At 42.3% G+C, this 21,838-nt stretch overlaps 1 protein-coding gene across 4 annotated transcripts in view; it reads left to right on the top strand.

Annotated features, from left to right (window-relative positions):
• The window catches only part of MYO3A (myosin IIIA), a 2,295,212-nt gene that overhangs the window by 1,503,091 nt on the left and 770,283 nt on the right, over positions 1–21,838 (top strand). The gene's annotated exons all lie outside the window — the stretch shown is intronic.

Here is a 21,838-nt window from a genome sequence, read left to right as displayed (position 1 = left end):
CCAGGCTCCTACTGATTTGCATGAGGGAAGATGTTACTGCGGAAATTAGAAGGTTAGGAAGTGAGGTTGTGATTGACCAGTCGAGGCATCTGAATGGGTGTCTCCTGTGGATGTTGTACGGTAACCAAATGGTCTGGTACATAGGCTTGGGAGTCTTGAATGGAGAGACAGTTGTTGACAGGTTTTCACTTCCAAACATCGGAGAAAGGGTGAGTATGGCTGCTAAGGCCAAATTATTCAGAACAGATCTAGCCTGTGCATATTACCAGGTGAGACTACATACCAAATTCCAAGGATCTCACCATGTTTTTGACTCAGGAAGGGACTTTCATATTTAAAAGATACCTTTCAGACTAATGTCAGCTGTTGCATTCTTTCAGAGAATGATGCATCACTTGTTGAAGAAAGTAAAGGGAGTAGTCTACTTCCAAGATAACATACTGGTCATGGCTAGGGACGTGGGTGAGCAGGATCAGAGACTATCTAGTGTGTTGGGAATATTGTCTCTGAGGCAGGGCTGACATTTCGGAAGGAGAAATGCAAGTTTAGGGAGCCCTCCCTAGATTATTCAGGACACAAACTCAGTGACAGAGGTCCAGAGCTGAGGGGTGAATTAGTAAAGGCTATGGCAGAAGTTGAACCACCCAGGAATAAACAAGAGGTCATGTCATTCTTGGGCCTTGTTGAGTTCTACACTACATTGGTGGTGCTTTTTGCAGACAGATGTAAACCCATAAGGCATCTATGCAGGAAAGGGGCCACATTTGAATGGTGTACAGATTGCCAGAAGGAATTTCCAGATATAAAGGAGGCGATTGCTAGTGAATCGACTCTAGCGACTTTTGCTACCAAGTGCAAAATGTTTGACATGACAGACGTCAGTGATACCGGTATGGGTAGCGTTCTTATAGAAAGGCAAAGTTAAGTGGATAGAGTGATTGCATTTGCATCACAAGTTTTTAAAGGAGCAGAACCACAGTATTCGGTCATAGAAAGTAATCCCTCCGTGTGGTGTGGGTGATCAAGAAATTCAGAGCTTTTCTCTGGGGAAGACAGTTCACTGTTTGCGCTAATCACAAACCCTTATTTGGTGTTTTCGCCAGTAACGTGTTTGATGGGGTGTACCGGAGAATAGGTTGGTTACATCCTTTCAAGGTCATAGGTTTGTGGTAGAACATGTGCCTGGTAAGGGTAATACACTAATAGATTATCTGTCCAGGGCCAGGTGACCTGCTGGTGAGGAGGAGCTTGAAGATTGTGAATGGAAGGTACTGATCAAGTGTTCTTGGTGTGCAACAGGCCATTGGGAGACAAGAGTGGGATGATGCTGACAGGGAGGATGACAAATTGAGGCGCATCATAGAGTATGTTAGGACAGGCTGGAGTGGGTGTACAAACACCCAGGGGTTGCGGGTCTTTCACAAAGTCAAGAATGAGCTTAGTATGGAGGGTCACTTGTTGTGCAACATGGACAAGTTGGTACCTCCGCTAGAGATATGGTCAAAACTAATAGAAGCAGGACACAAAAGTGATTTATAACTGACCGAAACCAAAGGGAGGCTAAGAGCTGATTATTGGTGGCTGGGATTAGACACACATGTAGAACAGTTAATGACATGTTACAACATGTGTGGGAAAGCTGACAAGACATTGAAGAAGTTTATCCAGCCACTTAGACCATTGGAATTGCTGAGTATGCCTCGGGAAGCTTGTTGGTTTAGATATTCAGGTCCTGAGTTGGTGAGGGAGTGGTAGGAGGAAATATATTATTTTTCTTATGGACCTCTATTCTGAATGCATTGAAGTTGAGATTGTGGTAGAAGCTGATACGCGAGTGGTTATTAATTTCATGGACAAAGTATTACAAAGGGAGGGATAGCCGCAAAAAATCCTGACAATGGGGGGCAACTTACCTCTTGGTTGAGGGAATTCTTTTTAGAGGGAATTTGGGTGGCGCATCACAACATATCTTTTTATCACCCACAGACCAATGGGATTATTGAACAATTTAATTGTACTCTAATGCAAGGTATTAGGATGTCTTTGGGATTAGGAAATTGTTTTGAAGTGTTGGTACGAAGAAGCGTATGTGCATACAGGTGGGCTCCACATGCTACTACAGGCCTAGTACCATTTGAACTGTTGAGAAGTAGGAAGCCACACACCACAGTGTATCCACCATGGTTGGGAAGGGCGTGTTTTATAGATTGGGACCAGCATAAATTAAAGGAAGTTTTGGGGGTTAAAGCTCAACACATGAAGGTTTTATAACTTGAGTAAGGTGAGGACCAGGGTAGGTTCCGAAAGGACAAAGTAGATACTGGGGGCCACAGATGGTCAGGAAGGTATTCGATGATGCTATTGTGTTGGAGGATGGCAGAACGTTGAAAAATGTAAGGGCTGCAAAAGGAGTAGGGAGCTCAAGGAAACTACATATCATTATGGGTTTCTGAAGCCTGGTTATGTAAGTAGGGGTGTGTGCTATGTTTTACTATTGTCATTTAGGTTGTTTACATACAAATAATTCCAGTGTTGTGGACTCTCTGCAATACACTATGTATATAGTTAACTGTGTTCTAGATTTTAGGTTGGAATGGGTTTGTGAAAGAATATTGTGAAAGGAAGAGATAGGCGGTTGGAGGCCGAAGAGCGAGAAGGAGTGTTTGGCAGTTTCAGCACCTCGCTTTTAATGTAAAAGTACAAGTCACAATACATTTAAAAAATTGGAATAGCCAAACTCACTATATATTCACTTTTAAATAGCCAATATATCTATCATTAATTCAGACCTGCACAGTAGGTCCAGAGCAGCATCAAGTATGTGCACTTGCACCTGACGCATGCTTATGGACACTCACACTATGACTACCAAGCATGCACAGAATTAGAGTATTCTACTTCAATGTGTTTCGAATTAAAGAACAAGAGGTACAGAAATTAAAACCAACAGTAAACACACAGCAACATCATGGGCATAATACGTGTGGAATAACTATGCGCAGAAGGAAAGTATATACATGTGTCCATGCATACAACAATAATACTTTACACACAAAAGAACACCCCATGCAATCGTGCAAACACAAATCCTCCCAAATACACAGTCACACTACACAAAATACAACCCTTTGCACACCTCCCCATGTATACATCCCCACACTCAAATCCCTCTGATTATGCAGTTATGCATGCTTTAACTACACCTAAGCACAATAAACACATACACAATGCATGTACAGAGACAGCATGCAATGCATACATACATACATAATTACATGGATCGCATACTCAGAATATGCAAGGGCACATCCATGAATGTTGTCATTGCATTTCTGTGTGTTTGTAACAAATCTGCACCCCATTCTGCAATGCATTTCTGTTCTTTCTGGTAATTCGAACCAGGTTGTACTTGTAACATCTCTGCACCCCCATTTATGGCCTCAATTGTTCCTATTGCATCTGTTATCTCTCTTTCATGACTACTTGGCTGCCTGGTGAGTTTTTGTTTGTGCTGTGCAGTTTATCATCTATTTGCCATCCTTATCTCTCCGCCACTTCTATGGCACTCACTATCTCCCCTATCTATTATAACTGCTATGGTGAAATTTGTTTAAAATTCAAAGACTTCCAGAAATGTAACTTTGACCACAAAAAACTTGGCCAAGTGGCGAGTTACTTGCTGAAATGTCCTGCACCACTTATAAGAAACACATTGTTACGTTTCAGATTAAACCAGAGAAGTGCTTACTAGGCGTCACATTATTCCAGATAACTTGAATCATTGCCGTTACTGTGAGTTGTTGACAGAAAAGGAGACCTTGCAGCATCTGATTGTTTCCTGTACTAATTTGCACGAGCAACGAAGTCAATTCTTTGCTCATGTGTTGAACTTTCATGGTGAATATGATGCAAATCAGATCTGGAAATCACTTTTCGCTGGAACGAGGTTTTCCATAATCAAAGCAGTAGTACAATTTCTTGATGCAACTCTACATGCTGAGATCAATATCTAATCTTCTTCTGTGATTTATTTTAAAGTGTTTGAATTAATCCCATATCTGGGATATAACATTTGTACAGTTTATTTTTAATGTCAACTTACACTTCTTCTTCCTTCTCTTCTTTTACCTTTTCATTATTTTTAACTTAAAAATATTGTAAATATGTTTCTTTCTCATTTCAATTGTATTTTAACTCTGTTTATTCATATGCAAATTATGTATTTATTCTTTTCATATCTTAATTTCCATTGTTTTTGAAAATTTGATTATTTCAGCTGTATCAAATTAAAAAAAAAAATATATAGTTGCTATAGTATCCCCCACCCTCCAACCCTCAGGAAGTCTGGAAGGAAAAAGTTTACAAAAGACCACTAATCCAGGCCTACCCATTGCAGACGCTTACGTCAGCACAACCTCCAGACATATTATCACTGATGTCCTCTTCTCTGTCCCCTCTCCAGATATATGGACCCCTCATCTAATCTCCACTCTCTCTACTCTCACATCTTCACCCATTAATGGTGGCACTAGGTGGGAAGTACTAATGTAGGGATTCTCATCATCCAGGTTTATCATTAATGTCTACCGCTATGGCACTATCATGGCTCAGGGTCCTCAACCCAACCTCTCCTTCTCTTATACCAGTGCTTGTCGTCCATTATCAACTTCCTTCCCACACCTGTTACCCCTCCTTCCTCACTCTGTCTCCCCTCCTCCTATTGGTGTACCACGCCCTTGTACCCCTCCTCGGAAGTCCTTCAAAGGCAGTAACCTGTTGCATCTATCCACACTTAATGCTCGCTCAGCTACAAAAAACTCTGCCGACATGTGCCTCCTCTTTGAAGACATTTACCTCGATATCATCACCCTTACCGAGACGTGGTTAAATGCCACCTCAGTCACTGCTTTTGACTCCCTTCTCCCTTATGGCTATAAGATAATTTCTAAGCTTCTCCCTAACCATGCTGTAGTGGGCTTGCCCTGATCTCCCCCGAGTGGGTCCCTTCTACCCTTGTACCCACTCAGCCATACTCCTCCATCGAGAGCCTGGTCTGCAAGCTGGTCATCTTTACCACTTCCTCCTTGACAATTGCCACTACCTACAGGCCACCTGGCTCCATCACCCTGTTCCGCTCTGAATGGGCGGATTTCGCCTCCTCTCTCCTCACATCTTTCTCTAAACTCCTTCTCATGGATGACTTCAACATCCATATTGACTGCTCCATCATGGAATCCACTCTCTTCCATGAACTCTGCATCTCGCTCTCACTCTCCATTCTCTCCTCTGGTTCTTCTCATTTGGCTGGGCACACTCTTGATGCCTTGATCCACACTGATCTTCTGTTCTCCACCCCACTACCAACCCACTCTCCTGGTCTGACCACTCTCTCTTCTCCTTCCACCTTGGTCCTCTTTGCCATCTGACTGTTCCTCCCCCAGCTCTGCCAACTTCATTCATGGACATCCAACCAATGAAGCGAGCTTCTTCCTTCGCATCCACCTTCATCCCTCCCTCTCCTCCACTGCAGACTGTACCTCCGACTCCGTTCTCAGTCACCTTCATCTTGCCATCACTAACACACTCGACATTCTTGCCCCAGTCATGAGGATCTGCCTGAAGAATGCCTCCAAGCATAACATCTGGTACGATTCTGAACTTGCAGCCCTGAAACGCAAGTGCAGAGCTGCTGAATGGAAGTGGCAGACCTAAAACTCACCCTCTGACAAACTGGCCTGTCGCCTTCTCCAAAGGCAATACCGACTCTATTCACTCCAAGAAAAGGGCCCACATCCAGGCTCACATCTCTGGGGCATCCAACAATATGGCTGTTCTCTTTAACATCTGCAAGGAACTAGTCAACCCTTCCACAGTGCCAACCTCACCACTTCCCTCTCAGGCCCTCTGCAATGCGTTGGCCACACACTTCACTGCAAAAACACAGGACATCCTGAACACTCTCTCTTCCCTTTCCCTGTCTCCTCCCCCATCCTCCTGCAACCTATGCTCACCCAACCCCTCTCTGCCTTTTTCTCCTCTTCTCTCCTATAACATCCGATGAGTTCACTAAAGTTGTCTGCTCTATGAAGGTCTCCTCCAAACTGGTCTCCCCCTGTTCTTCCAGCAACATTAAGGACAATATCAACTCTCTTGCCCCTGCACATGCTGTTTTCTGCAATCATTCTTTTGCTTCGGGGTCTTTCCCCTTTTCCCTCATGCACTCTCTTATGTGCCCCCTCCTGAATAAAACCTCTGCCGACCCACTTGTCTGGCTAACTACCGCTGCCCCATCTCTATCACTTCCTTTCTTGGGAAACTCTTGGAGAAGCTGGTTTTCCCCCAATTAACCAGGCACACTGAGCTTGTTGGCTGCCTACACAACCATCAATCTGGATTATGAGCATCAAGAGGCATGGCAACTGCTCTACTGAACACCTGTGAAGAACTGCTTGCATCTCTTGATTGTTCTCAGTCTAGTTGATCTCTCCTCTGCATTTGATATGTTCAACCACTCCATCCTCATAAAATGGTTTTACGATGCCTTTGGTATCTCTGAGCGGGCACTGGATTGGCTGACCTCCTTCCTCAGCGACCATCCCTCCCAGGTTATCCTGGGATCTTTCTCCTCTCACACCTCTATCTCTACCTGTGGCATTCCCTTGGGCTCCAACATCTCTCCCTGGCTCATTTATCTTGCTCCGCTTGCACATCTAATTTACACTTTCCCCCCCTCATTTCCAGTGTTATGCAGATGACATGAAGCTCTTCTTGAAACTACCCTCTAATCCTCTCCTTCCTCCATCATTCCTGACAGCCTAGCTGCCATCCAGTCCTGGTGTGCCTCCAATGATCTCTGCCTCAACACCAGCAAGACTGAGATCCTACGCATTGGGACTCCTGCTCCCTCTTTCTTCCTCTCACTCTGGCCACCCTCTATGGGCTCACTCCTTCTCCTTCATCTGAAGCCAGAAACCTTGGAGTCATCTTTGACTCCTCTCTTTCCTTCCTCCCTCACATCCAGGACCTTGCCAAGAAGGCACATGTTCAACTCTACCTCCTCAAAGGAATCCTTCCTTTACTCAGTTTCACCCAGAAGCTCAATGTCTCTAAAGCTCTGGTACTCTAGGCTGGACTCTAGGCTGGACTACTGCAACAGCCTCTTCCTCAATCTTCCCTCTTTCTCTTCTCTCTTATTCATAATAGGGCTGCAAGACTTATCCTTGGCCTCAAGCCCAGGGTCTGCATCTCGCCAGTCCTAAAATATATCCACTGGCTTCCAGTTGGTGCAAGGATGAAATTAAAATCCCTCTGCATCATCCACAAGGGTGCCTGGGGCCAGAGACCATGCTATCTACAAGTGACCCTCACCAAATGCTCTCCCTCCAGATCTTTACGCTCCTCTGGCACCAACTCTCTGCGTGTCAAGTACTTTTTTAAACAGTGAACTGATGGCCAATCTCTTCCCTTGGCTGGCTCCCTCCTCTGGAAGAACCTCGCCCTTCCTCTCTGTCTTGAGCCAGATCTCCTCAAATTCCAGAAGCTCCTCAAAACCTCTGTTTTCACTTGCTCATTCCCCCTCTCCCTCCCTTGCTAACCCCTCAGTCGTTGATATTGATGACTAGAGCCTTTATGCCTCCTTCTGGGCCCTGCCCCGCCCCAAGATCCTTCCACCTATGCCCACTCCCAGCACTTGCCATATGGCCCTGTGAGAAACCAAAGGGTGTCTCATTGACTAGTCCCCTGGGATCTGTCATCCAGGTGGCTGGAGCACGGCCCTCACTATTGGATCCAGACTCCGGGGGTGGACCAGTGCAGGAGGATCACCTGGATGAGGGGTCCCTGGGGAAGGAGAAACGCAGTATCCCTGTACCCATTGCCCTGTAGAACACCCTCTTTTCATGTGCTATCTAGGAACTGTATAACCCCCTTTCCTATACACACTCTGCTGCATGGAACAAGTGCTGCAGGGAAAGAAAGACTCACACACAACCATTCTGTTTGACATGTCCGAACATCAGGGTCAGGCAGAGTCAGGCACTTAACCTTAATGACTCGCACCTGAATCCTCTTAACTTTCCACACTGTAAAAAAAGTCAGAGCACCCGGAGAGCAAGGCGAAAAAAAGGGCAACCGAAGTGAGCAAGACAAGCAGAATGAAAGGACTTGAAATCCCAGGAAGGCGACGCAACTATGGAAGCTGAGCAGACGGGACCAGGAGGCGAACGTAAGGCTGTGGTCCTACCAGCTGTGAGGTGAAAGTCGCTACAGAATCCCAAAGCGGCAACACCCTGCCGATGCAGATGGTCACGGCGGTACCTTCATGTGCGTCTGAGGTCTTGAAAAGAGGCTAGCCGTGCTTGGCCAAAAGCCTTGACTGAACGTAAGGTCTTGTTAGACTGTACCAGCCGCTGCCAGTGATTGAAAAGGGAGACCGGCTTGTGATGATAAATAAAAAGGACATTCATGTTTGAAGTGCTCGTTGGGTAGTTGAGAAACCGCGAACGAGAGCACATTGTAGAAAGTATGAAGAATGCAGAGACTGGCGTGTGAGAGAAGCTGCGAAAGAAAATAACTAAGAAAGAAGGCGAATAGTCAAAGTGGTTATACGAGGAGAAAGTCAAGGGTACAAGCCCCCTCGTACAGTTGAATGTTTTTGACAAGAAGTGAAAGGAACTGCAGATACCAGAAGGCCTCAGGAGAGGAGGCCAGTATAAACGTTTGAACTGTATCCAGTATTGTGGGTTGCGCGTAGGATGGCAGCCGTCGGAAAGAGAAGCTTGCTTGTGACAAGTAAATGCACTTGCTACAATATAACAGAGTGGCCCGACGAGACGCGATCGCCTGTCAGAAGTCTCTGTATTGAACTGGCAAGTACGTAAAATTAAAAGCGTGAAATGTTGCAAAGAGACAAGTGTGATGCTGGCGGTTTGAATGCTCACGCCCGATTGAGGGAAGCCAGAACTGTCTACAGAGGAAGGTCTGAGCCCAGAGGAGGGGGACCTGAGTGAACCAAATATTTGTTTAAAGGACATTAAGAGTTCCTGGATGCTATAAGCTAGTAGAACTAGTAAAGTTAACTGAATTGTGATTTGAAGGCTACAGTGAAACCAACAGAGGGATTCCAAGTGAAAGCAAGGGAAATTGAATCCTGTATTTGGATAAAGTGACTGAACAGTGGTGTAAAGACGAAGGTGAACCCAACGAAGGGGATCACGAGTAAGCCGCAGAAGAGGGAAATCCCACATGGTGGGAGCTTGGGAAAAGTCTTGTGCTGCCAGGCAAAAGACATTTGTTCAAGGGATCCTGCCTTTTCGGAAGAAATGGCTTCCTGATGCCTATAGACTCAAGATGTGCTCACAGTCATGCCACTGTTCCGCCTTGTCCCGTGATGCAACGTGGGGAATGGAGTGTATTAGTTCAGCAGTCCTGAACTAGGGAAACCCTTTGAACATTTTAGTTTGCATAGCACTCTTTTGTTATACATATTATTGTCCCGCACCCTTTTGTAATATATAGAGTAAGGATTTGGCAATAGGTTTATTACTTTAGGCCATTTTGTTTTCATACAACACCACTGGAACAGCGTTTTCTTTATTTTGATGGTCGTAGCTTGCTCACATCTTAGATTTAGGTTTAGATTAGGCATTTTTCGGACCCATATATTGTTCAATAAACACTCTTGGGTTGTATTCTTTGTGTCTGTCATGCTTCTGATAACCATGCCTTCCTTACAGCCCACGCTGGCCTCGCTTATTGTTTTCGTCAGCTGACCACTCTTACCAAGTGATCTCTGCCCAGCACTTAAAATTTGCTTGCAACTTATTCCCTAGCACTTCCCTCGTGGCACTCCTAACACTTACCCACCTCCCGCCCATACTCCCCCTATTCTCTCTCTCTCTCTCTCTCTCCCCGCTCCTGCACATGCTGAATGCTCACAAGGCCTAGTAGGATCACCTCTTTCTTATTCTTATTTTTATTATAATTGCCTTTCACTCCCATGTCCCCTTCCTGTTGCCCTCTGGGCGCTTTGAAACACAATTTACTTAATATATAAGCGCCTTACAAATGCACAATAAATAAATAAATCCATACATGGAATACCCAAGGTAGAAATACAAATCAGGCTCATGTAATATGAATGCATATATAACATAAAATATGCACATACACGACATTAAGAATGCACGTATTCACAATGCACATATGAAATACACACAAAATGCCTCCAGACATACATAATTCCACAGAAGAAACACTCGGACTATGCATATGCAAAACACTCTGACTATATTTAACCACACTATGCACATTTAAGGCACAGATGATTGAAATGGATAAAAGCCTGGATGTGATGCACAGACTATGCATATGAAAAAAGAAAAACAAACACATATGCACACCTCGATTTCTCTGGAATTCACCTATTTGTTGTTTTTAGGTAGTTAGTGAGGTGCAGAGGAGAGCAACACAACCCTGACACTAGGTTGTGAGTTAAAGAACTGAGGAAAAAGGGTGTCCACGGGCTATGAAACCCTTGTGTCCCCTGTACACTCAGGGTTACTGTCCAGTGACAGTCAATGTATGTAGCTTTCTAAGTGTAGTTACACACAACAGCTAAATAGACTGGTTAAGAAATAATTTGAATGTGTAATTCAAAAAGCAATTATTTTGCCAATACAATTAGAAATAAGTATAGTGATAAGTTTTCTCCAATCAGCTCATTCTCAATGGTTCTTAAAAAGAGTAGATTTCAACCAAGATTCTAGAAAATATATTTTTGTTTATTCACAAAAGCTATTATCCTCATAGCTTGTGCATTTCATTTTTTACCATTGATTCACGGTTGTCCATGTTTTCAACAGATTATTTTCATATGGTACAGAACATGTATGTAACAAGCTCTGTTAAATTTCACAGAAAGTAATACATAAAATTCAGCGCATTTCGGGAAATACAATCCCTTCATCAGGAGTAGATATTAGGGGTTTTCATAGTCTTATTGCAGTCAAAAGAGATTCTTCGATTCTATAATTCAATGATGCTTTTCTGGATATCGATAAAAGAAACCACAATTCTCAGGATGTATCTTAAAGATGTCAGATTAAGAAGATACTTGTAACTAATCACTTCTGCCACCAAATTTAGTGTTTCCTACCTCACATTGATGCCCTGGGGATGTCACTAGAGCTGCAATTCCAGCAAATGGTATTCATCACATTCCGATGTTGCGTATCTTATCAGGGGTAGTGTGCAACCTATAATTACAATATTAGACTGCATAGCTGATGGTGAGTTCATAGGCAGTTATATGCTGGACATTTGAATTATTAGAAATATTTTTGAGACATGAACCTTGCTCAAACTTCTGTGTCAACCTTTACATTTTGTTCCGTAGTTCTAGAGAGTGCCTGTGGCTTTAGGTGTTGTTCTAATGTCCTAAATCAAATCATGGAAAAAGGGAAAATGAAGTTCTAATACGTTGAAGTGCTTAATAAGAAGTAACGCATGAAAACGTGTCAGCAGCTAACCTGCTGTTTCTTAATTTTTCAGGTATGTTTTTAGATATTGCCTTCTCTAGGGGTATTTCAGAGTATCTGGGTTCTCCTAGAATGGAGAAACAAAATCACAGAAAAAAAGAAGAGTTTTTAAGGGGGTTTGTCTAGCTATCCGAGATTCTAAACAGAAGGTCTGCTTGTGCACAAGAGCATAACTGAAGATTCTTACCTCATTGTAATTAGCTATGGGCAGATGTATGTCTAGTTCTCTGTCAATATCCACTGCAGGGCACGGTTGTGCCTTCCGTGGACACCACAAAGTACACCATTAATTGAAAGAGTGTAAAATGGCATATTACGTCGTGCGCATAATGACGTCGCATGTAAACATGTGACGTCATTACGTCCCAAGCAGAAAAGTGTCAATACGCGTCAGAAGTGCGTTTGGTACTCGTTTACATCTAAGGTTAGAACATTCTCTATGTGCAAGCGGGTCAATTCTTGGGGAATACTTTATTCAATGTGTTCTTCCAATATGAATAGTATAGAAGGGCTGATGCTCTCAATCTTGATTTGAAATGGTAATAGAGACCTAAAAATGAAATGAATACGATTCTAGGGCATAATTTAAATCCCTAAGAAGGGAATATGTTAGTAATTTGTTCTTGCGGCATGCTATATTCTAAGATTTAGAGCACATAGAGGGATACAATACAATAGTTTAAGCTATAGCAGAGTAATTGAACAGATGTTATGGGGATATCAATTCATTCTGCCGTGTCTTAGTTCTAGAATGGGTTTTTATAAAAAAACAAAAATGTTCAACCTTAAGGCACCTCTGTTAACAATCTACCTTAGTTCTCTTGACCACAATTCCCTATAGTACCAGGAGTGTACTTCTGCATGTATAGTTCATCTGCCAGTAATGATACATTAGAAAATTGTCTATTTCCCCTAAAGGTCAAATATGGTTTCTGAATCCTGCCGGTGGTACCATTGTCCTCAGTATAGTAAGTATTCACCATCTAAGGGAGGCCAGAGTTTGGGAACCAATGTGTGTATATAAAATGTGAATCCATTGTCACCCCTGATGTACACCAATGTTGCATATATGTTGTGTGTTCCAACAGGGACCTATTCTCTTTATTCTTTTAGGAATTCCAACCATTTTAGAGAAATGTACCCAAGTGAAAGTCTTCATTCATTCCATATGGGCTCATACTATCCAATTTATCAATCCAGAACAATTTGCGTTGATCCAGTATTTTGGCATGGTTGCCTCCTCTTGGTGCTCTTGTGACAACTTCTAGTATCTGGTAACAGAGTTGGGCCACTGTCTTTTATCAGAGAAGTGTCGTGCCACAGGTGATCATTCATTCTTCGTCCTGATGTTACTTTTGTCCTGTTACACCTTTCTTTCATTTTCCTAATGGTCTGACCCACGTAATATATCCCACAGGGGCAACTCAGGGCATAGATTACTGATTTAGTGTTGCAGGTAGCGTAGTGTTTCAATTTGATCTTCGCTCCTGTTCTCAGATTTCTTATGTAATCCCCTTTTGTGATGTTGTTGCAGTTTCCACAATGTAAGCATGCAAAAGTTCCAAGTTTCTTAGTTCGTAATGTTAGTTGTCGTTGTTCAGGGGTACGTTCAGTTTTCACCAGTTGATCCCTAAAGTTTTCCCTCTTTTATAGGCAATCAAAGGTGGTTCAGGAAAAAGTTTCTGAAGATGGGGGTCCATCTGGATGATCCTCCAATATTTTCTTATCAAGCGGGTAATGTGATGAATTTGCCTTGAATTTTTCAGAGTGTATAGGAAAGGTATCTCCTTTTTGTTCAGGTTTCTTCCTAAGTAGTTCTTCTCTTGATTTCAAATTAGATCTCTCCTTTGCTGCTGTAATGATGTTTTCGGGAGAGCCTCTCTCTAGATATTTGTCATCTTATCCATTTTGACAGTAAGTGTAGATTCAACCGAGGTAATCCTTTTTGCCCGAAGGAACTGACTGTATGTTAGATTATTCTTCAGGTGTCTCGGATGGTGGCTTAAGTAATGTAAACTGTTGTTAACATTGGTTGGTTTTATAAACTGGTTCATGATGATTTCTCCATTCCTCAATTCTAGTTCAACATCCAGGTAATGAATTCTAGGATTACCTATTTCCATTGTAAATTTAATTCTGTCATTTACGGAATTGATGTAAGATAGGAACTTCTCCAGTGACTCTTTGTCTCCTCTCCATATGACAAATACTTTGTCAATATATCTCATCCATCAGTTTGGGTCCCCAAACCAAATGTGAGATTATGTTCTGAGTTTCCAAGTGGTACATAAACAGGTTGGCGTATGCTGGCGCCATTGATTAGCCCATTGAGGTACTGGATGCTTGTAAGTAGAATTGTTGATTGAACCTAAAACAGTTATTTTGCAGAATAATGGTGGCTAGTTCCAGTATGAATGTTTTTTGAGCTTTGCAGTCTTGGTCTTGTAAGAGTGCCCATTCTAATGCTTCCAATCCATTGTCATGAGGAATGGAAGTATAAAGGCTCTGTACATCGAATGTTACCAACTGTTCATCCTATTGTAAGTCCTGTAGATTTTGTATGATGTTCAAAAAATCAGTGACATCCCGTAAGTAGGTAATGGTCTTTTGTACTATGGGTTGAAGTATCTGGTCAACGTAGATTGCAAGTGGGTGGAATAGGCTATCAGTTCCTGCGACTATTGGTATTAACAGTGGTTGTGCTAGTTGTTTATGAATCTTTGGAAGACCATAAAATACTGGTATTATAGGATTAGCTTTGTGAAGGAATCGCCTTGTTTTTTCTGTTGTCCAACCATTGTCAGAGGCTTTCTCCAGAACTTCGTCGATCATAGAAGATATTCTTACCGTAGGGTTCTCATTAATGGGGATATAGGAGTCTCTATCCTCCAGGAGTATTAAACATTGGGAATTTTCGAAAGAAGTGTCCATGATCACAATTGCTCCTCCTTTGTCAGCTGGTTTCAGTGTTATAGAATTGTCATCTGCCAGTTCTTGAATTATTTTACTTTGGTGTTTACGGATGTTGTATTTTCTCACCTTATTGTAATTGAGCTTTTTAAGTTGGTTTAGCATCTGAGTATTCCCCAAGAATTGACCCGCTTGCACATAGAGAATGTTCTAAGCTTAGATGTAAACGAGTACCAAACGCGCTTCTGATGCGTATTGACACTTTTCTGCGTGGGACGTAATGACGTCACATGTTTACATGTGACGTCATTACGCTCACGACATAATACGCCATTTTACACTCTTTAAATGAATGGTGTACTTTGTGGCATTCACAGAAGGCACGACCGTGCCCTGCAGTGGATATCGACAGAGAACTAGACACACATCTGCCCACAGCTAATTACAAAGGGGTAAGAATCTTAAGTTATGCTCTTGTGCACGAGCAGAACTTCCATTTAGAATCTCGGATCGCTACACAAACCCCCTTAAAAACTCCTCTTTTTTTCTGTGATTTTGTTTCTCCATTGTAGGAGGACCCAGATACTCTGAAATACCGCTATAGAAGGCATTGTCTAAAAACGTACCTGAAAAATTAATAAACAGCAGGTAAGCTGCTGACATGTGCTCATGCTTTACTTCTTATTTAGCACTTCAACGTATTAGAACTTCTTTTTCCCTTTTTCCTTCATTTGACTTAGGACATTAGAACAACACCTAAAGCCACAGGCACTCTCTAGAACTTCGGGACGAAATGTAAAGGTTGACACAGAAGTTTGAGCAAGGTACATGTCTCAAAAATGTTTCTAATACTTTAAATGTCCAGCATATAACTGGCTATGAACTCACCATCAGCTAAGCAGACTAATATTGTAATTGTAGGTTGTATACTACCCCTGACAAGATACGCAACATCGGAATGTGATCAATACCATTTGCTGAAATTGCAGCTCTAGTGACAACCTCGAGGCACCAATGTGAGGTAGGAAACACTAAATTTGGTGGCAGAAGTGATTAGTTACAAGTATTTTCTTAATGTGATATCTTTAAGATACATTCTGAGAATTGTGGTTTCTTTTATAGATATCCAGAAAATCATCATTGAATCGAAGAATCTCTATCGACTGCAATAAGATTATGAAAACCCCTAAAATCTATTCCTGATGAAGGGATTGCATTTCCCGAAACATGTTGAGTTCTATGTATCACTTTCTGTGAAATTTAACAGAAGTTTTTACACACATGATCTGTACCATATGAAAAAAATATGTTGAAAACATGGACAACCGTGAATGAATGGTAAAAAATGAAATGCACAAGCTATGAGGATAATAGCATTTGTGAACAAACAAAAATATATTTTCTAGAATCTTTGTTGAAATCTACTCTTTTTAAGAACCATTGGGAATGAGCTGATTGGAGAAAACGTATCACTATACTTATTTCTAATTGTATTGGCAAAATAATTGCTTTTTGAATTATACATTCAAATTATTTCTTAACCAGTTTATTTACCTGTTGTGTGTAACTACACTTAGAAAGCTACAGTAACCCTGAATGTGCAGGGGACGCAAGGGTTCCACAGCCCGTGGACACCCTTTTTCCTCAGACTATGCACATGCACAAACACACATGAGAACTATAAACGATATGTTCCCAATGGCCTCACTAACATACATTGTTGTCAGACTGTCTATATCCACAATATGTACATGGAATAGTGGCAGAATGTTTGAGCGCACCAGGAATATCCTTTAAATATGCATACTCTGGCATGGTGGGGTAAGGAGTCGGACAAAGTGGTGGCATGTTTCAACTTGTTTTATTTAAATACAAAAAAAAAGTCTCATCTCTCCCTACCAAAAAAGGTTTATCCCTGCCTAAACAAATATCAACTCTGATGCTCATCGTCAGGATGTTTGTCCAAATGAAAAGGTCCGTCCTCTGTCCAAAAATGTACTCTAATCCTGGATTACACCGCAAAATATTTTAGCACTAATAAGTTAAACCTGAATATGAATGAAACCAAAATTCTGTTTTTTTTTTAAAGGTAAAAACTAAATCACTATTCCTGGTTTTTAAACGGGGAGAAAATGGAGGTGCTGAACTCCTTTTGCTCTCGGGGGGTAGTGTTCGAAAGAAGGGGAAAATGGATTAAACATCTGGATATGGTTCGTGAGCAAGCCTCAGTTAGGGTGGGAGTGTGATAAGATTTTATCACAGGTTGGTGGGCGCATGTTGAATAAGTGCTTAGAGTTGTATAAAAGCAAGGTAGGGACTGCTCTATTATATACTTTAGGGGTACCTGAAGTGCGATAGGTTTGAGGTCATTCAAAATGGGATCCTAAAAAAGTGAATTAGTCTCCCACTGGGCACGCCGAACAGTGCTATCCGCTTGGAGTTGGGGTGCCCAAATTTGCAACACAAGCCAGGATTGGGTTTGATTCCTTTTTTGGAACATTTTCAGGCACAACCCAAGAACTGGAATGGACAATATTTCGAAGAGGATCTAACCAGATAACCCCCCTTGCCCTGAGTATAGGTTGTTTTACGAATGTTAAAAATTATTGCGGAACTGCACGGCTGAGACTGTGGATGCACTTACTCAAACTTGTCAGCTTTAAAATCCATGCTTAAGAGGAGAGCACTCTGTGTGGACAAGGCCTGAAGAGGAGTTTGCTTTTTGGGTTCATTGAGTGACTTCGCCTCATTGAGAGGTAGCACAGAAGTCGGGGTGGTGTGGGTGAAATCTCATCACCTGTCTGTCGAAGACTTATTTTGATGATTTGTTTAAATGTCCTCCCCTGAAGTCTTGTACTAACCGGGGAGGGGGGAGACATGTTGAAATGGTGTCTTTTTGGTCTGGCAGCACCTGAGGACTTGTGCCATTTCTTGTTGGCTTGTAAGTGGTATTTGGACCTGCGGAAAGATCTGGTAAGGCCTTTTTTGTAAGGCAGCCTTGTTAACTATTATGAATTGCTTAGACACAAATTTAATTTTTCAAATTGTGTAATTATGTGGGAGTGGCCTTGCTTTTCCGCACAGGACATTTGACAACCTAGTTAATTTGGTTTAGTTGTTTTGTTACTGCTATTTTGCTTGGGAAGGGGGGACTGGGCATTGATTGCTCGGGGTCTCATTGGATGATTTTAAATTGTTAAATGGGTGATATTTTTAAATCAACTTGTTAAATGTGTAATGTTTGGGAATTTATACATTTTTTGTATTTGTTAATGGAGAAATCCAATAAAGTATGACTAACTCTAACTCTACCGCTAGTCTACAAAAGGGTTCATCATCCAATTGAAAATAGTGCCAGGAGAATATCTCCTTACTCCTGGAAAACTGGCTCTGTCTTTATCTCTTTCTCATCAATCTATTGATCTAGTTTCTGATTCAACAAAGAAAGTGTTGTCAGGAGAATGGCTCCCTTCTCCTGATTGACCTCACATGGTCCTGAAGGCTGCCTTGGTATATTCTTTGCCAGTAGTCCTCAAAAGTATCTTCACTTCTTCCCAAGGGTTTCTGAAAGCTTGCTTTACACTTGTAGCAATTCTTCCCTGTCATAGGATAATTTGAAGATCATCTCAAGATAGCTCTTGTAGTCTAGAATCTTCTTGAGTCTTACTTAGATTATCACTATGATGAGGGAGATTCCTCACAATTCACTCTTGGTTTCCAGACCTTTGGGTATCACTACAGTGACAAGGGAGATCACTTCCAAGATTGTCTTGACTCTTGATTCTCTAAGTATCACTATTGTGATGAGGGAGATTACTCCTATGGCTTTCATGGCATTTGGTTCTTAGGGTATCACTACTGTGACAAGGGAGAGTACTCCTGAGGCTTTCTTACCTCTTGATTCTCTGGCTGTCAATAATGTCATTCGTGAGGCATTCAACGCTCTTGATTCTATGAATATCACTACTGTGATGAAGTAGATTACTCCTGATGCTTTCTTGACTCTTGGTTCTCTGGTTATCACTATTGGGACAAGGGAGATTACTCCTGAGGCTTTCTTGACTCTTGATTCTCTGGATGATCACTCTCGAGTCTTTGTTGACTATTGGTTCTATGGGTCTTACCACTGTGATGAGGGAGATTACTCTGGAGCCTTTTGTGTCTCTTGGTTTTATGGGTATCATCACTGTGGCAAGGGAGATTACTCCACAGGCTTTCTTATCTCTTGGTTCTCTGGGTGTCACCACTGTGATGAGGTAGATTACTCCAAAGGCTTCCTTGACTCTTGGGTCTCTAGGTGTCACCACTGTGATGAGGGAGATTACTCCTGAGGCTTTCTTGACTCTTTGGGCTTCACGGACACCACCCAGGTTTCCTGCAGTTCCCGTTAGCTGGTTTATGCTAGGAATGCATGTTCAGTTCTTCCAGGGGCCGTAGCCGGCTTGCTATTCCCTCAATGCTACTTTCTGGTTCTCCTGCATGGCTCTGCGAAGGCCTTGGGCTGGCAGTCTCCACGTCATTGCTGGACCGGGCAGTCCACCTTCCAAGGGTAATGCCACCACACCGACTTCCCCAGCACAGGAATGAGTCGTCTCTCTGCTGGCCAACAGGGTTATTCTGGGACTTCCACTCTCCAGCATCCTCTCTTACGAGGACCAGCTTCTCTGCACACCTGACAGGTTCCAAGGTTTGAACTTCCCAGGCTTTGCTGGTTCCTTGCCAGCTTCTCTATTCTTTCAGTCCTTCCTCTGTTTTTATCTCTCCCAGCTGTGCCCACCCAGTGCAGTGTCATAGTCTATTGAGTGTTTCCATGAGGTACTCTTCATGCTTCATCGTGGCCACCTCGTCCCAGTACCTTTAGAAAATGTCATGGCATCATTCTTCTTCATCTCAATGGTGTCAAGTCTAAAGGAAGGAAGGGAGGGAATCTTACAGGAACACACAGTAGTACTTGCAGTTGCACTCTCTGCAGACTTTAATGTTTTTATGGGTGCAAGGGCAAGAGGGCTAGGGAGTTATTTCATGGAATGCAAGTCCTTATCCCCATAAGGGGATTCTCTTTCTCTGTGATGCCCCACTTTCCACCACCCCTACGGGGACTATTGGGTAGCAGCCTCACCTCCCTATCCTCACAGGCAAGAGCCACCCCTCAGGTGAGAAGTGAGGAGAACCCTTGAATCGTCACAATACACACAGATAATATTGAAGCTCCACGTGCCTTAGGATCTGAATATATTAAACTGCAACAAATGAATAAGCACATGCACACGCACAAAGACAACCAATCTAATATTTGCAATCATACTCCAAACTTTACCTAACTGACACCACACCACGCTAGTTGGCACATTGAGGATCTTGCAGGTCACTGTGGCATGGCAAATTTACAATGCGAACCTTCTGAAAATAATAATATAAAACATATTGCAATGTTTCTAAGCACATTTCTTATCCACCCTTTCCAATAACAATTCACTTAAACGATTTCTCCACTTGTTTGTGCCACTGGATTAATTCACAGAAGGGAATTTGCACGTGCATATGGCTTTAATGCGATAAGAAGCACAGCCACAGAATTCAGCCAGGGGCCATGCCAACGAAGTGGGAAAACAAAGGGCTGGGTGAAATTCCTTTCTGCCTGCCGCAGATGTGAAATCTGAAGGCTTTCCATCTGTTTCTGTGAAATGCGCTGTTCCGCCACCCTTGCATATCGAAAAGAGCAGTGCAAAGTTTTGTGTGCCGTCTCGTGACCCAATACGAGCTGCGCAAAGATTCTCATGCTGCTGCGTGAACATAGCACAGATCGAAAAGAGCGGTATTAAGCTTCTCATGTCACTGCGCGGACCTTATACAAATTGAAAAGAATGGAACAATGTTTCTAATACCTCTGTGCAAACTAATATGAATCGAACAAAAAGTTGTGCAAAGTTCCTCGTGCTACTGCAAGAAACTAGCATGAATCAAACAAAAAAAGTGTGACATTTCTTGTGCTGCTGCATTAACCTAGCACTATTAAAAAAACGTATATGAAGATTCTTGTGCCGCTGTGATAACCTACCACGAATCGAACAAAAAAGCTGAGTGAAGATTCTCCAGCTGCTGCACGAAACTAGCATGGACTGAAAAAGCCCCACCCCAGTGTCAGTGCAACTCCACAAAATTAGAAAGGATCAAAAAAAAAAAACCTGCACAAAGTTTCTCATGTTGCGAACCTAGCGCAGATTGATTTAAAGACCTGCCCGAACGTTCTCTTTTCGTAGTGTGAACTGATCACTAATCGAAAAACCATGTGAAGTTTCTCATGTCACTACACAAAAGTAGCACAGATAGAAATAAAAAAGACCCATCTGTGGTTTCTCGTTGTGCAACACGAAACTAACATGTGAATGAAACACCACGCACCATGTGAAACTGCATGAAACCACGCAAAATTTCAGTGGCAGCGGAAAAGTAATGGCAATTTCGTGGATTGGGCGGAAGCAGAATCCACTGTGGATTCCGGACTATTGGCTCTGCGGTCGAAAATATTGCTCACCCCTACGAAAAGCATTACTGAATCATTAGGGAATCTCTTTAAATGCACCAAAACGGATGATTATACTTTTGTAGCTGGTCCCCCCGTTGGAAACCAAGTGCATGGTAATGTGCAATACAGGCGGTGCTGCACAAACTCGAACCTCACATTGTCCTTTATGTACATACTGTACCTATATGTATTGTCTGTTTTTATGTACATAATCCTGCTACTACTATTACTGTGTGTATGTATATATTTCTGCTGTTGTGACTAAGCTTCGCATATTCATGTAACTGTTGTGCCCTGTTAGCCTAGGGTATGGTCGCGCATTATAAATAATAAACAGACAAACAAACAAACAACCTGCATTTCAGGGTGCCACATAGAAAAGCTCATGACTAACATGAATGTTTCAACATCATTTCTACCTTTTAACCTTCTCATCAGGGGTGGAAATATGAAGGTTTCAAGTTATTGGAACCAGCCTTCCACAACAAATATTCAGTTGCTCAATACATGTTCAAATCAAGTGTTGGAAATTGAATATGCATTGGTGTTGGCTGCAAAGGTTCTTTGTTGGTACATCGACTTTCTTTTTAAAGTCTTCATTTTGGTTGACTAATTTTGGTCGACCTGTTATTTTATCTTTATAATATTGAGGGGCTCCCCCATTAGCCCACAAACCATTACACCCATAACCCCTCCACCCCGACCCCATACGTACACACACACATTTCAAGAGTTTCATTGCAATAAATGTAGGCAATTTACCTAAACTTGAACTAAAGTTTTTCCATTTAATTCAAAGGGTTTTGTTATACCATTGTTTTTTTTTAACACGCCACTGGCCCATGCCCACTGTATATTTTTAAAC

The sequence above is a fragment of the Ambystoma mexicanum genome, chromosome 2q (genome assembly GCF_040938575.1).
Source record: "Ambystoma mexicanum isolate Mex_15411 chromosome 2q, UKY_AmexF1_1, whole genome shotgun sequence".
Lineage (NCBI taxonomy): Eukaryota > Metazoa > Chordata > Amphibia > Caudata > Ambystomatidae > Ambystoma > Ambystoma mexicanum.
Note: the sequence above shows the minus strand (reverse complement) of the source record. Positions and strands in the feature narration are given on the sequence as shown.